At 40.2% G+C, this 15,477-nt stretch overlaps 1 long non-coding RNA gene across 1 annotated transcript in view; it reads right to left on the bottom strand.

The window, feature by feature from the left end:
• Positions 1 to 2,024: 2,024 nt before the first annotated feature.
• Positions 2,025 to 15,477, bottom strand: part of LOC110087889 (uncharacterized) — a 45,220-nt gene continuing 31,767 nt past the window's right edge. The window contains exons 2-3 of the long non-coding RNA XR_013543313.1: positions 5,285 to 5,550; positions 2,025 to 2,109 (exon numbers count right to left, since the gene is read on the bottom strand). This is a non-coding gene — a long non-coding RNA (uncharacterized LOC110087889). The remainder of the gene's footprint in view (positions 2,110 to 5,284; positions 5,551 to 15,477) is intronic.

The following is a 15,477-nucleotide window of genomic DNA, read 5'->3' as shown; positions in this document are numbered from 1 at the left end:
GCCATCCTGATTGAGTTGTAAAAGCCTGAATAATTCTGTTTTGTCAAGCTTAATGTACTGATGAATACAGGGCACAATTGTTTGCTTGAAGACTTCAGTTTTTCCCGTACTTTGCCTCCTTGTCACCTGGGGGTTGACCCCTAATTACTGAGGAAGTAACATACTGTACTGATATTAGTAGACACACTAATGTGTGTGTTTGTTCAAACTCCTAACTTTAAATAATTTTGGTTCATTATTTATTGGGAATCAATTTTCCTTGATGGGTATATGGAAAAGGTGGGGAATTTGTTCCACTTGGTCTCAGGGAAAGGGCAAAGCAATCACAGAAACCTCCACTGATGATGCCTTCAATATGGGGGTGGAAAATATATGGCTTTCTAGATCCAACCTGACAGTGAGGGATTATGGAGTTACAGTCCAATAGGTCAGAAATTATAATGAAACAATTACGCTACTTAAACCCCGAACTGTGCAGTGTTATGTCAACCTTAGACATCTCTCTAGAGAGCTCTAGTGGACTCTTCTGAACAACAACACTAAAGTTCTTTTGCAGACAATTCTAATTATATCAAACTATAAATATGGAGATTCTGTTGCATGGAGCAATGGCAAATTGGTATCAAGCTGCTTTAAATGTCTTCATTGGTAGACACACTTTTTAACCAAAAAATCAGACCTTAGTTGCATATATCTGTTTTATCCTTTTTAATATTGTAACAATTTCTCGTGGGGTTTTTTTTAGCTTCTTTTGTTTGTTTTAATATTGTAAACTGCTGTGGGTTCCCTTGAGGAGAAAGAGAGGGTCTAAATATTTAAAATAAATGAATGAATAATAAATTAACATTCCCATTGTGCAATTTCTCCTCCCATGCATTGGCAGGGCAAACAACATGAATGTGAGCATAGTCCAGGAGCATGCCTCTGTTCTCTATTCATTTGATCTTAACTACTTTAGAGATTTAACATAAGAACGGAGGTCTAGTTTTGCCCTTCAGCACCAACCCTGGCTCAAGAACCCTGGGCTAAAGAGAAAAGCAATGTTTTCTGAAGGGCTGCTAAATAGAAAGGAGGCAAGTTTTATTTTAAGAGTTTTTCAGTGTTGCAACTTGTTAGCTAACTGAGGATACACCTCTGTTTCGTATGCCAGTAACTTGACATTTTTGCCTCCTTGTTTTATATTTCAGTAGAATGTGATTTATAAAACAGAGGAATGAGATTCTCACTACCTTTTTATGACAACTCTCAGGTGTACCTTAAACCTTCAGGCCAGGATATGGAGGCAAAACCTTCTTGTCCATTTTTAAACATTTTTCTTGATGCTAGAGGCGAGGTGACACAAAATCCAGCAAGGCTTTCTTTTCCCCTCCAAGTTGTTTCCTGAGCCCAGATCATTGTCTCCATGATGAGAGTAATTAGTCTTACTGTATTCCAGTTTGGGCACATGTTACACTTCCTTAACGTATCTGGTGATATATTACAGAGGTACAGAATGGCAGTGGAGTACTGCTACTCTACATACTGGGAAATCTGAAGACTTCTTTCTGTTTGGGTTGCCTGATCAGTGGCATTCCATTTTCTGAAATGTTAGACTCAAATTCTGAGATCCAGGTATAAGTTCTTCTGATGTAACATAGGATATTTCTTTGTGATCTTGTGCTGGGTAGGCCTTTCAATAAGAATTGCAAAATGGCATGTGTGAGAGACAATGTTGAGACCCTATGATGAAGTTAAAGACCAGTGTAAGACCAGCTCTAGAGAATGTGTTTGTGTGTTTCGTGTTGTTGAATCAGAACTGACTTACAGTGACCCTAATAAGGCTTTCAAGGTAAGTGAGATATTTAAGGAATGGTTTTACCAGTTCCACTCCCCCAGTCAGTTTCTATGACTAAGTGGGGATTCAAACCTATTCCACGGAGTCCTAATCCGTCACTCTATCCACTACACCATACTGGGAATCCCACTCTAAAGCATGCAGGATAATAAAAGGGGCAAGGGTCTTTCTGGTCATGTCCAAATAGCAACTCCTGAAGTCATGACAATGAGCCACAGAATATGGGTTGTGAGATGGCAGCAAGAATCCTGAGGTTGCAGGTCTAGGCCTGGGACCTGTAGAACAGAATCCAAACAATCTCATAACTAGAACTGAAACCAGACAACTATTCTTGCAATGGACCATTTATATTTGCTGTATTTAAACAGATAATTTAGTTTAGTACGGGCTCAATAGCTCAGCACCGTAGTCAGCTGCCGCCTGAAGACTCTGGATGTTACTGTGTTTCTCCAGGGCTCTAAACAGAGCAACAACCTTCAGTGTAACTAGCACTGACAGATAAAGTTTAATTTTTGAATGACAAGTGGTTTTAAGCCCACTCCCAGCTGATGGCATCTAGACAGCATGCTCAACTGAGGATGTGATCTATAAGCGTGGTTTATCACACTTTTTCAGATATCTTGTGACCACCCATCCATGTTGCTGCAGGTGACTCCGGAACTCGGTACATAACTGGACTGGTGGGGATTCCCCCCCAACCTACACATAGGCTGACCCTTTGGTCTTGATCCGGTTGGTTCAGTCAGTGGTGGATGCCAGCCTGCCTGGCAGGCAGGCTTGTCTGCGCCACCACATTGCCCTTGGCCGCTGGTAGCTGGCCTTCATATCATTGTGCTGGAGCTCCTGGCAAACACCAAGGCCTTTTGGGCCTCTGAGCCCCTACTCCGGGGTCGGGTGGTCCAGGTCGCATCAGACAATACCATGGCAGCTTATTATATACACAAGCAGGGTGGGGCTCATTCATTACACCTTCTTGTTCTCACCATCAACCTTTCAGAATGGTGTTATGCTTGTCACATTTGTCCAGTGGCTGAACATTTGGAAGGCAGAAATGATTCTGTGGCAGTCCATTTCAGCAGACTGGCTCCTTATAATGCCACCTTTCACTGCTTCTGTCATGGATGGGGGACTCCAGACATAGACGTTTTGCATCCTGATTAAATAAGAAGTGTACCATTTTCAGCTCCCGAGCTGGCATTGGCCGCAGCGCCCTAGGAGACGCCTTCCTGACAAATTGGTCTCGGGGCCTCTTTTACAGGTTTTCACCTTTGCCCTTCTTCAAAAGTCTGCTGTTTGTGTCCACCATGAGTGTACAAACATCACACTTGGTCGCCTCGCTAGCCATGGTTTTGATTCTGCTCCCCTGAACTGTGGAATACATCAGGCTGCATCTGGTCCCTCATCTGCTTTCTTGGGATGAGAATTGGATATTTCATCCGAACCTCGAGTCCCCCTACCTGTCCGCATGGAGTCTTCCCCAACTGTAACAGACATGCTCAATCATGCTTCCAAACCTTCTACCACCTTGACCTACTCCTATATTGAGTAGGCATTCTGTCACTTTGCATCAAGACATTTGCCTACTAGGCCAATGTCTCTGGATGCGTTTCTTCAGTTTCTCCTTCACCTGTTTTGCCTGGGACCGGCCTGTTCTACCTGCAAGCTGCTTCTCTGAGGCCTGGAGAATATACGCCCTGCCTACAGACCACTAACATCTCAGTGGTCTCTCCAGTCAATTCTTTGGCGGCTTAGGAGGCCTCCCTTCAAGTCCTTGGCATCAGCATTGCTCTGCTTGCTGCCTTTCTCCTGGCAATAACCTTGGCTTGCAGGACTGAAGGACTGGCTACACTAAGAGTGGATCCTCCTTTCTGTAAGGTAACCTTACAGCCAGGCTTTACCTTCTTGCCTAAGGTATTTTTTGCCTTCCATCTGAACCAGCCAGCTGTCCTTTCTGTTTTCCTTCCCATGCCATCTTCACTGCTTAAGACAGCTTTGCACACTCTAGACGTGAAGCATGCTCCATTGCATTATGTGGATAGCACGACTACTTTTCGTGCCTCACAGTGTCTCTTTGTCACCTTGCCGGCTCCTCCTTCAGAGCACTGACTTCCTCTCAGACCATCTCTAGATGGTTAGTCAAGGCCATCCATTTTCCCTATGATTTGGCAGAGACTCCTCTTCCAAAGTCAGTGTGAGCTCACTCTACTAGAGCTGTGGCATCCCCAGCAGCCTTTCTCTGTGGAGTGGACATCGCAGATGTCTGCCACACTGCCACATGCGCCATTCCGCCTATGCTCATCTCGCTCTACTGCCTGGATGTTCGGCCGAAGGCTGAGGCTGCGGTAGGCTGAGCTGTCCTGGCTTCTGCACTTTCGTGATGTCCCTCCTCCTGGTTTGTCAGCTTGCCAGTCACCCATTAGTGTGTATTCACAGAGGCCACAAAGGAGAAAAAGAAGTTATTTACCTGTAACTCTGGTTCTTCGAATGGTCCTCTGTGAATTCACACATCCCACTCTCCTCCCTGCTGTCCATCACGTGTGCCATGGCATGCTGGGCAGCGGCAGTAGGTTCCTTACAACTGAGGTACTAGTGCCGGAGGTGGAGTTATATAACTGGTGTAGGGGAGGTCCCAGCACTAAGTGCTTAAAGCTGTGAAAGTTTCCGAGGATGCTCTGTTCGAGTGCAGATTAACCCATTCGTGTGAATTCACAGAGGACCACATGAAGAACCAGAGTTACAGATAAGTAACTTCTTTTTACATGGGTTTTTCCTGAACTCTGGTCCCATCTAAACCCTATTTAAGTCATTCAGTTTTACTCACTGTCAAGAAGACTAAGCTACCACTCTATAGCAGCTCTAGAATTTGGAGAGTGAAATCTGAAGGGCAGAGCAGTCTCCATGCACATCAGAAAATCTGAAAAATCAGGATTCCCAATTTTGTGGCGATACTTCACATGCAGAGACTCTTCTTCTCTTCATATTTAGCTCTCTGCATGTGAGAGCCAGAACAGAAGGGATGGGCTAGACTACTACCTCTATTCCTAGGATAAGATTAGCTCTTTTATCGAATACCTGAACAAGGCTATTGTCAGACTCCTACTGTGCCTGTTTCCACAATCTAAAGGGCCAGAAACTGTTCTCAGCCTTGCTTCTCTCATCTTTGTGAAATCACAAGACACCCTGATCTCTCAGGTTTTGGCCCAGACTCTCAAGGAATGAGATGCTGGTGACCTAACAACACTACCACAATATAATTAAAATCAATTGAAGACCTTGGTACACCACCCATGAGAATTTCAACAACATTTTCTCCTTTTCTGAACTTTCATTTTTGAAAAACGACCTCTTTCCCATCAAACAGAATGAGAAGGCTGCAGAATTTTTCAGCACAGTTATCACTCAAAGCTGTAGGAAACAGCATAAGTTAGAGTTCTGAGTAAAAAATCTTACCTTTCCAATTCATGCATTTCACTCAGTCTCTGATCAATCCATAAGATTATAATAAAGTTTTTCCAGTCTATGTATTCCTCCATATATAAGTAATGCACTCATCATGGCATGCACAAAACTCTTGAACCCCTTAATTCTTTGTAAGCGAGTTCTTGTATAATGTATATATAGTAAATTACACAGCCAATAAAGGTCAGCTAAAGAATGACAATTCTGCCTTTTATTTCTCACTCCTCTTCCTCCACAATGCAATGTGCATCTTGTACCTGTCAAAGAGATATTAATAAAAAGATGTTACTAGAGAAAGGTCGTGGTAGATTTATTGATAAGTTTTAAGAATTATTGCAAGATGAAAAATAAAATATCTAACTATAACACATCCGCACATGCATAAATCTCTTGAGGTGGAAGCTTTTCAAATCAAAACAAATTGCCTGTTGCATTTCCATTTACACAGTTTCAGTAAATTGTTTTTTGTTGAGAACCACATCATTTCTATCCCATTTAATCACTGTTTCTCTTAAAAATGCTTTCCTTCAAAAAAATGCACCACTTTTTGTTGTTGTATTAATTTTATAGTCCCTAAAATTGAAGGGTTTGTTGATTACAGTATTAATACTTAGCTGTAACCTTTGCTGTGAATAAGGCCAGGTATGCAATTAACAATAATTATTTTAAAATAAAATGAAAGCAATTCTGTTCACTTGAAAATCCATTAGCAGGGCAGGGGGGGGGAAATGTGTTTATATTTTCAGACTATTTGGAAATCACTTCACTCTCTGTTCAGTGTGATACCCTTTCCCTTTTCGAAAGGCTGGACTGGATGAATTCCAAGCTGGAATTCAGATTGCCGGAAGAAATATCAACAATCTCAGATATGCAGATACCACTCTGATGGCAAAAAGTGAGGAGGAATTAAATAATCTTGTAATGAAGGTGAAAGAAGAGAGAGCCAAAAATGGTCTGAAGCTCAACATAAAAAAAACTAAGATCATGGCCACTGGTCCCATCACCTCCTGGCAAATAGAAGGGGAAGATATGGAAGCAGTGACAGATTTTACTTTCTTGGGCTCCATGATCACTGCAGATAGTGACAGCAACCACGAAATTAAAAGACGCCTGCTTCTTGGCAAGAAAGCAATCACAAACTTCGACAGCATCTTAAAAAGTAGAGACATCACCTTGCCGACAAAGGTCTGCATAGTCAAAGCTGTGGTTTTTCAGTAGCGATGTATGGAAGTGAGAGCTGGACCATAAAGAAGGCTGACTGCCAAAGAATTGATGCTTTTGAATTGTGGTGCTGGAGAAGACTCTTGAGAGTCTCTTGGACTGCAAGGAGAACAAACCTTTTCTGAAGGAAATCAACCCTTGCTCACTGGAAGGACAGATTCTGAAGCTGAGGGTTCAATACTTTGGCCATCTCATGAGAAGAGAAGGCTCCCTGGAAAAGACCCTGATGTTGGGAAAGTGTGAAGGCAAGTGGAGAAGGGGACGACAGAAGATGAGATGGTTGGACAGTGTCATCAAAGTTACCAAGATGAATGAGACCAAATGAGACCAAATGAGACCAAACTCCGGGAAGCAGTGGAAGATAGGAGGTCCTGGCGTGCTCTGGTCCATGGGGTCATGAAGAGTCGGACATGACTTAGCAACTAAACAACATGTTACATAAACCAATGGGGAATTTTCAGAAACATGGTGTGTGTGCATGGGTATTCTTATTATTTAATGATACTGTCCTGCAAAACTTTGCCTCTCTCTTTTTTCCATAGTATTACCTGGGGATAAGAAATAACTCATTTCAAAAAGAAGTTACTTTTAGAATACGTTACATTCTGCAATTTGGAGCAATGAGCAGAAATTACCTTTTCATTGTAATGGCCATGGCTGTAATATATCAGAAGGAAGAAGAAAAACAAACATGGGGAAAGGGATGGCAAGGAAAAGCAAATAAGCATGCACTTCCTTGAGCTGGAGCACATGCTTCAAGCATATGCCTTAAATTCCTATTGTGCAGCAGAGCTGGGCACAAGAATACCAAGAAAGTGAGGAGAGAAACAGCAAGAGTGCACAAGCATGTACAAGCACAAGAAGGGGACTGTGCACATGATAGGGCATAAGTGCACACATGAGAGAGATAATGTAGGTCAGCAAGGGCAAGTAATAATGTGTATGCTTTTGCATGAGAGAAAGAGTATCTAAGTACCTAGTACTCAGAATTAATGCATATCTGAAAACAGAAGCTTCCATTAGGAAGATCTCCTGTAATTCTTCCAGCGAAACTCACACCCAAGCGTACATGGATGTGATTTTTAATTCCTGATACTCATTATGTTAGCCAGGTGGATGGAGAAAAGGGCCAAGTAAATGAAGTTCTGTGGCAAGGCACACTGTTATGACAGTTCAGTTTGTTTAATACCTATAAGAAATGCCTCTCTATAGAATTCCAGCCAGTTCAGTGCTTGCTGGCAGCACTAGACTACAGATCCCATCCCATGTCCAATTGGATAGTGTGGTTGGGCGACATGTAGGCATCTGGGAGGAAAATGGCAAGGGTAGTTTAGCTTTGTAAATGGGGGAGGAGGTAAGGAATTGGGAAGAAAAACAACATAAATGCAGTGATGACTACGCAGGCTCAAGAGCCATTTAACAATTGGACTTAACATTTTTCTGGAAGATAGAAAAGGTCTCTCCTGGAGGTAATCTGTAGGGATAAGGAAGTTGCATCTGCTAAAAATCAAGAGTTTTAATAATCATTAGACTTGTCTGATAAAATCTGAGAGTAAGCCCTGATCAACATAGCGGAACTTAGTTCTGACTAATGAGGTATAGGATTGTCTTAGCATTCTTTTGTCTGAGATTAATGAACCTACATAGCAACAGTGGCACCCCCATACCCATAGGGCCCTTTGGAGTATTTCTTTAATTATGAATCTCCTTTCCAAAATTTTATTGGTTGTTGTTTGGAGGCTTTCCCCTTTCCTTTCACTAGTACAAATCTACCCCAAATAGCATAGAAAATATTTGAATTTAGATTGTTTTAGATTGTAAGTATTTTGTATTGTTGTACAGTATTTGCTTGAATTTTTAAAAACAAATTAAAAAAGAAAAGAAACTCAGCTGGCTTGAGGAAACTTCTCCTCCTATTAGCTTTTTTGTATCAGAGAGTGAAAACCAGCTTTTTCTTATTTTTATCTGGCCATTAATTTCTCGCTCTTACATGTGAGGTTTTTTAGGGTGTTTTTTTTTTAAAATTTTTTTTTTAGTCTTGCCCCTCCATACAAATACATACACTTTCTCGCTCTTACATGTGAGGTTTTTTAGGTTGTTTTTTTTAAGATTTTTTTTTTTTTAGTTTTGCCCCTCCATACAAATACATACACATATTCACATATTGGGTTTTGTGGACTTGAGAGTTGGGGTGGGCACAATATAAAATTGCAACCACTGTGCCTATGTCATAAGGTTCAGCTTTTGTTTCTCTCTTGATGGTGAATAATGGTATTAATGATAAGTTCAGTCCAGCAGGTGGTCATGCCGGATGATTCTTCCAATGCTTACTAAATCCAGAAATAAGCAGGTGTGATAGTCATCAGCATATGTGGTGCTTGTGAAACATGCTGTCAGCACCATAGCTTTATTCAAGCATTTTGTTTCCTATGGCCCAAATCCAGTTGCTAATCCTAACTAGGGCAGCTCTATTGCATCTATAATTCATTTGTTAATCTCAGCTAAAGAAGATCCATAGAATCACCGATTCTATGGATCTACTCTAGCTGAGGCCAACAATTGAATTAAGTCTCTGTGTAATCTTCTAGGCCAGTTTGAGTAGAAAAGGCTACTCTCTGGAGGGAGTTACCCTGCAACATGTGGTGGATGATGATGACCTTGAGGTGGCTGTACTATCTGGAAGATTATGAGAATTGCACTCCAAAAAAGTAACTTTTTCAGACTCTTGGGGTGACCATGCTTATTCTACATCACTTTGGTGAAATGTTGTATGGCGAAATACATGTTTAAAAAGATTTCCAGACAGAGAAGATATGAATAGTGTCCTTCTCTATGTATATTTTGAGCTCTGCCACAGGTTCCCTAGCGTCATAGTCTAGGTTGATACATTTCATTGATTTACCTGCTTTACATAAACTGTGTATTCTCTGCCATGGATTTTCAGGTTTCCTTCAGATTACAACTCTGCAGCCACATTACTTCCTATCTGGTAAAAGGGTTAAGTGTTCCCAAAAATGTCTCCTGAATGCTGCATTTCTTATTAACATGCTGCAAATTACATAAGATATTTAGCTAGAGTTCAGCTAAGGTGGCATGTAGACAGAGGTGTTCTCTGCCCGCCATAGATCAAGGGTGGGCAACATGCAGCCAATAGACAGCAAAAGTGGCCTCCAGAATCTTCCTATTCCTCTCTCAGTCAAATTTAAGAATTATGTGTAAAGTCTGCCCCTTGGCTGTACTGAAGGTGTACAGGCTCTGTTCCAACGCAATTCTAACCAGCCAGGTAACAGTATGCTATTTTCGGCAACCCTCCTCATATTTTCTTTTCAATACCCAAGGAGTAGTATATGAACTGCCAGCAACATTTTCCTATGAAGCCCGCTCAAAGTTGAAGTTCCTTAACAGATATTTCAGGAGGTAGAATTAAGTCACCATCTGTTTCGGCTGGCATGTGTGCAGACGGAAATCCTTACTTTTTAAATCATGTCAGGATTGAGATTTGATAGCACTAAGTAGCACTATGAATTTCCCCTCAATTTGCCGGCTTTACCTGAAAGTCCATGCATATTGTAATGTTTCCCACTGCATTTTCAAAATTATAATTATAGCCATCTACTGCGCCTTTCAGAATTTTCACTACCATATGCTCCTAGCTGCTCACTTGGTTTCACATCTGTTGATTGTATGCTGCATTGTGTGTTCAATATTAGCTCCCAAAACAGACAGGTCTACAGCATTCAATAGTTATTTTCCTCATCTATGGAATTAACTTCTCTACATTCCAAGAACAGAAACCATCCTTGGTTTAAATTTGGTTTTACAAAATTGACACATGAGTGATATGTGACTTTAATACCTCTTAGTTCAGATAGGGCACAATCTGGCTTCATTAACATAACTAAAAACTTTTTAGTTGACACTAGTAGGATACTGATTGTGCCTGCTGCTTGTAATTATGAAGCCTTAGACTAGTACACTGAAAGCTAAATGTACCTCTAATTTCAACAGCAGGTGATATAAGATTTATCTTTCATCAAAAAGAGAAAAGAGGGTGGGGAAAAAAGAGGAGGACAAAGCAGGTTTTACTAAGTACTACAGGTAGGTAGTAGGGATGTAAATTTTCAGATAAGCATGAAAAAGTTCATGTTTTCTCTGTGTTGGACAAGATCTAATGCCTTTAAAAAAATTCAACCCTTTTTTGGTGAAAAATTTGCACAAGTAGATTGCTAGTAAAACCTGTGTTTTGAACAAAAAAAACCACCCTTTGTATTTTATGCAATGTATATCTGTAATTTGTGCAAAATGCCAGTTGTTTTGGAGGTGAAATAATGCTGCTCTTTTCTCTCTCATACAAGAGTTTAAAAAAAATCTCACTGCAGATGGCCACTTCTTTTTCAATAGGGTACCTGGATGTTTCAAGACACCCATTTTCCTTGTTGTTGAATATTCATTATAACCTTAGGAAACAGGTAGTTAGGCAAAACGAGATTTATATGAACTTCCCTGGTGCAAGATTTGCTTAATTTGTTTTTCTGATTACTATGGTGTGTGCCCTGTTGTACTTTTTAATTAAAACATATGCCATCCTCCAGGAAGACCAAATAATGCACTCTGAACCCACTCATAACAAAAGCACTAATATTTTCACAAGATATGATCATGTTATCATCAACATTTCCTCTCCGTGCTAGATATATTGTGGTACCAAATTATCAGACCCAGATGAACTGTAAAAAAGTATATGTGATGGCAAAAGCTGCAGTTCTCAAACCGCTTAACTCAAGAGTGATACTGAGGATGTTTCTGCTGGTGCTGCCGAACACAAATTCATAATGAAGGGACAGAGGTACTTTGAAATTCTAATGATGGTTCTAATGATGTTGGTGATGACAAGCAGTGAGGATCACAGATGAGTACAGTACATTTTTTTGTTTATTGGCTGGATGAGAAACTATTAGCAGGGGAAAGGAAAAACAAGATTAAACCAAGTTTGAAAAGAAAAAGCACCACAATCTTGTAAATTCTGGACTTTTTATCTCCTAATTTTTGAGTTTCATCCTCATTATTTAGAAGAGATGTTTTGAAACTTTTTACTGCTTTTGGTATTATCAGAGATCTTCCCATTTTTAGACTCATAAGTAATGTTGGGCTGAATTTCTTTGGCTCAAGAGGGGTACCAGGTAAACATTCATTTGAGGACTATCTTCTTTTAAATGCACTTCCATAAATTCTATCCTCAAACAGAATTAAGTACTATATATGATGTTCAGGGGAAGTTGTAATGCATGCCTAGGAGATATTTGGGGTTTTTTTAAGCAGTAGGGGAAAAGCAATGCATTTGGCTCATTCTTAAGTTGTTTGCTACTTCAGTTTGGGCAGATATTCTGACAACTTCATACAACATGGAATCCCTTTCTCTAATCACCTCTGTAGCCCCGACTACTGCCTCAGTCCGCTCTCCAAACTGTCAAGAGCAGATATGGAGGGCAATAAGAAACAATGATTCAGGAGGAGGAAGGAGGCTTGAGATTACCAAATCCAAATAGGAATCTGGAAAAGAGGGGGAAAAACATATCTGATTATAAATCTGTCTCCTTCTCCCACATATTCTGGTCTTTTCTAACAGAATGCACTTCTGTTTGCTGGCTCCATGCATTCAGCAGCCAGTCTAGTCATCATTTCCATGTCCCACAATGCTACAGAGTGGTGTTCCATCAAGTGTATTGTACAAATCTGTTGGCTCAACATGTCAGGACAGAATAAAGTGAGGATGATGATGGAAGCTTATGGCAAGCAACATAGGTGAAGCCTCTGGCAGATCCTCAATGTTATTAGATGCTGATAACTGCCTCTAAGTGGCCTGATTCAAAGAAGGTCTTTTCCCCTTGGAAAGGACACTTCACAAAGAATTCAACATTGCCTAAACATTTACATTTTAAAAATCCTACAAAATACAGAAAAAAACCGAGGTGGCAGAGAGCAACAAGTTATGAATGCATAAATAAACGTGCTGATACAAAGTCTACTATGTTTTTGTGTGCCTGTTTCCAGCCCCACATGTGGCATGTGCTTCCTTATAAGACAATGGGAAAGATGTCAAGTGGCTCATAGCCATTTGTCTACTAGGACTGAGAAGATATTGACACCTACACTGCCTGAGGAAAATCCTGAAATCTCCTACCTCATGTTGATTTCACCAGGTTGCAGGTTCTGTTTGCATTTTAAGCAAGAGAGCCTGGCCTCAGCATATGGCCATAATAACTTCAGAGATTTTTTGTGTTTTTCTGTACCTCCCCACCGGTACAGCTTGTTGAAGAGTCCTGTAAAACTTGAAAACACTTGCCTGGTTGTGAGATTTTAGTGGTCTAACAAAAGCATTGCCCACCCTTCTTTGGCATGGAAGGAATCTCTCTTTCCCCTAAGTATGTTTATTTGAAATTTAAAGACCACAAGTATTTACAAATTACCTATAAGAGATGGCAAGATCTCTGTATTCTCTCAATATAGATAGATTCTCAGAAATACCTTGCTTAGAATTTCCCCTAAGAGCCTTTATAAGTTCCTTTAGATCATAAGAAACCATTTTCACTAGAATTAATCTCATCAAACCTAACTTTTATTTCTATATATCAATGTTTTAATATGTTTGATCTTATTCCACCTTACTGCTTATTAGAAAACCTGAGTCTTTATCTATTAAAGTCTCCACCGCTGAATTCTATAATGTAACTATTTGAGCCATGATGATAGTTTATTGGCTGATTCTTGAATGTTAAGATTTTTAAATAAAATAATGAAATATTGCCACTAGCAGAGTGACATACAATCAAATGAATCCTACTTTCTTCCTTTTCATTTTAACTCATAGCCATTTATCAAGCTCTAACATGCAAAATGACAGCTGAAAGCTTATCGGTACACCACAAATGCATTTTCCTGTCAACACAATCTTTTCATTCTTGTTTCTCACACATAAAACTAAAAAAGTCAAAATATTTAAAAACGAAAATTATGAATATTAAAAACACAATTTTAAACCCTAATGGAGGGGGAAGCAGTATTAAAAGCAGTATTACATCTGTATACGAATGTGCATGAAAAATGCACCTTATCACCTCGTCAGCTGTAGTGTCAGCTGTGGGCACACACAGCTACCAATATGTTTTGAATAGGCATCATATTTCCAGGCTGGGTTTGAATGCTAAATTTTAAAGACCGAATCCAGACGTTTCAAACTGTGTACAAGTAGTGGATTCATCCCACAGTAAGCAAGTACATGAAAATTATGCAAATCAGCTGTTTTGGAAAATGGTAGTAGTTGAATTTCGTTCCCTCTGTAGCATTGTGGGAAATGGAAATGATGACTATACTGGCTGCTGAATGCATGGAGCCGGCAAACGGAAGTGCATTCTGTTAGAAAAGACCAATATATGTAGGAGAAGGAGACAGATTTATAATCAGATATGTTTCCCCCCTCTTTTCTAGTAACCACAGATTATGGGCCACTAATACATCACCAAGAGTGGGGGGAGACAGAACAGGACCCTGACTTGTGTAAAATTGCATATGATAATTGTTATGTACAGATGCAAAATTGAAAATGATTTTTTTTTCATTTGAAAGCAGAACTACAGTACATCTCACCTGAGCGGAAAAGACTATTACTAAGTGATCGGTCTGCCTGCTGCATCTGCTGCCCAGGTGCTACCTACGGATTATCATTATCAAAGTTCTTGATCATCCTCTTTGGAGTACTTTATCATTAAATCAGTCCTGAAATGGTCAGCCCTTCAGGTGGAGGACACTTTACAAATGAAGACCATCCTCTGGCAGTCCTTCAATTGGGGGACAATAATCTTTAAAAAGGGCATATGCCCCCCAACCTATAACAACATGTATTTCAATATAGCCTTAGGGGTTGTCCTCTTCTGACATGGAGAGTTAATGCAGGCCCTGTTCCTCTGGAACCACTAGTGTTTGTTCTACTAAAATGGAGCCATCTAGTCCCAGAACTTGATGCCTATGGAGTAAATATCTGTAGAGGGAGCTGGAAGTAGGGTGGCTGCATGAAAGAGGAGGAAAGGGGCCCTATTCTTTTAATAACTGTCATGCAAAGCACGCCTGCAGAACTTCTCGATTTCCTACAAGTCTTAAAATGTTTATAGGAGCTCTGTCCTCTTTTTCACATGGCCACGCTTGTTGGAAGTACCTGTATAAGAGATCAAAATCCCCTATATTATGGCAGAACGTCTTCCTCTTTAGCACTTTGCCTAACGCATGGAAATAGCTGGCATGCAGGGCTAATAGTAGGGTCAGGACACACAATCCTTTACCTCCCTTGCCCCAGCTAGTTTACCATGAAAAGGGCTAGTGAGTAGTTAGTAAATTAAAGTTAATAATGTGGATTTAGTTACTGTGTATTGCATTTCATTCTTCAGCATAGCTCTTGTGATTTCCACCTGGTGGCAAAGCTAAATGTTGTGTTTTTACACATCGTGGCTTATTCTCCCTCCCTTATCTTCTTCCCCACTGCCAAACCAATACACTGTAAGCTCCTTATGATGTCTGAACATCTTCCTTTGTTCTCTCTTTCTAGGAAGAAATCTATTTCCTTTCAGCCTGTGAATTTCAGACATTAGCACTGGTGGAAAAAACAGAAACAAATATCTACTATTCATCTCAACAAAAACTGAAATGGTCCCCCACTGAGTGTTCTTGCAATTAACTCATACTGAATACACTGCTGATTACAATATAGCTACTACATGCAAATGCATGTCTTTAAGTAGAGCTGGACTGAAGCAGGTATACATGATTCAAGAAAGTAATATAACAAGTTTTATAGGTGATATATACGTAATTGACACCTGACATTATTAATATTTCTAGGGTACTGCTATTGTACATAGCTTAATTTGTGTGGAACAGTGCTACATAAGGCAAAAAGACACTTTATTGGGACC

This window comes from Pogona vitticeps, chromosome 3 (assembly GCF_051106095.1).
Source record: "Pogona vitticeps strain Pit_001003342236 chromosome 3, PviZW2.1, whole genome shotgun sequence".
Lineage (NCBI taxonomy): Eukaryota > Metazoa > Chordata > Lepidosauria > Squamata > Agamidae > Pogona > Pogona vitticeps.
This window is presented reverse-complemented; position numbering and strand designations above follow the sequence as displayed.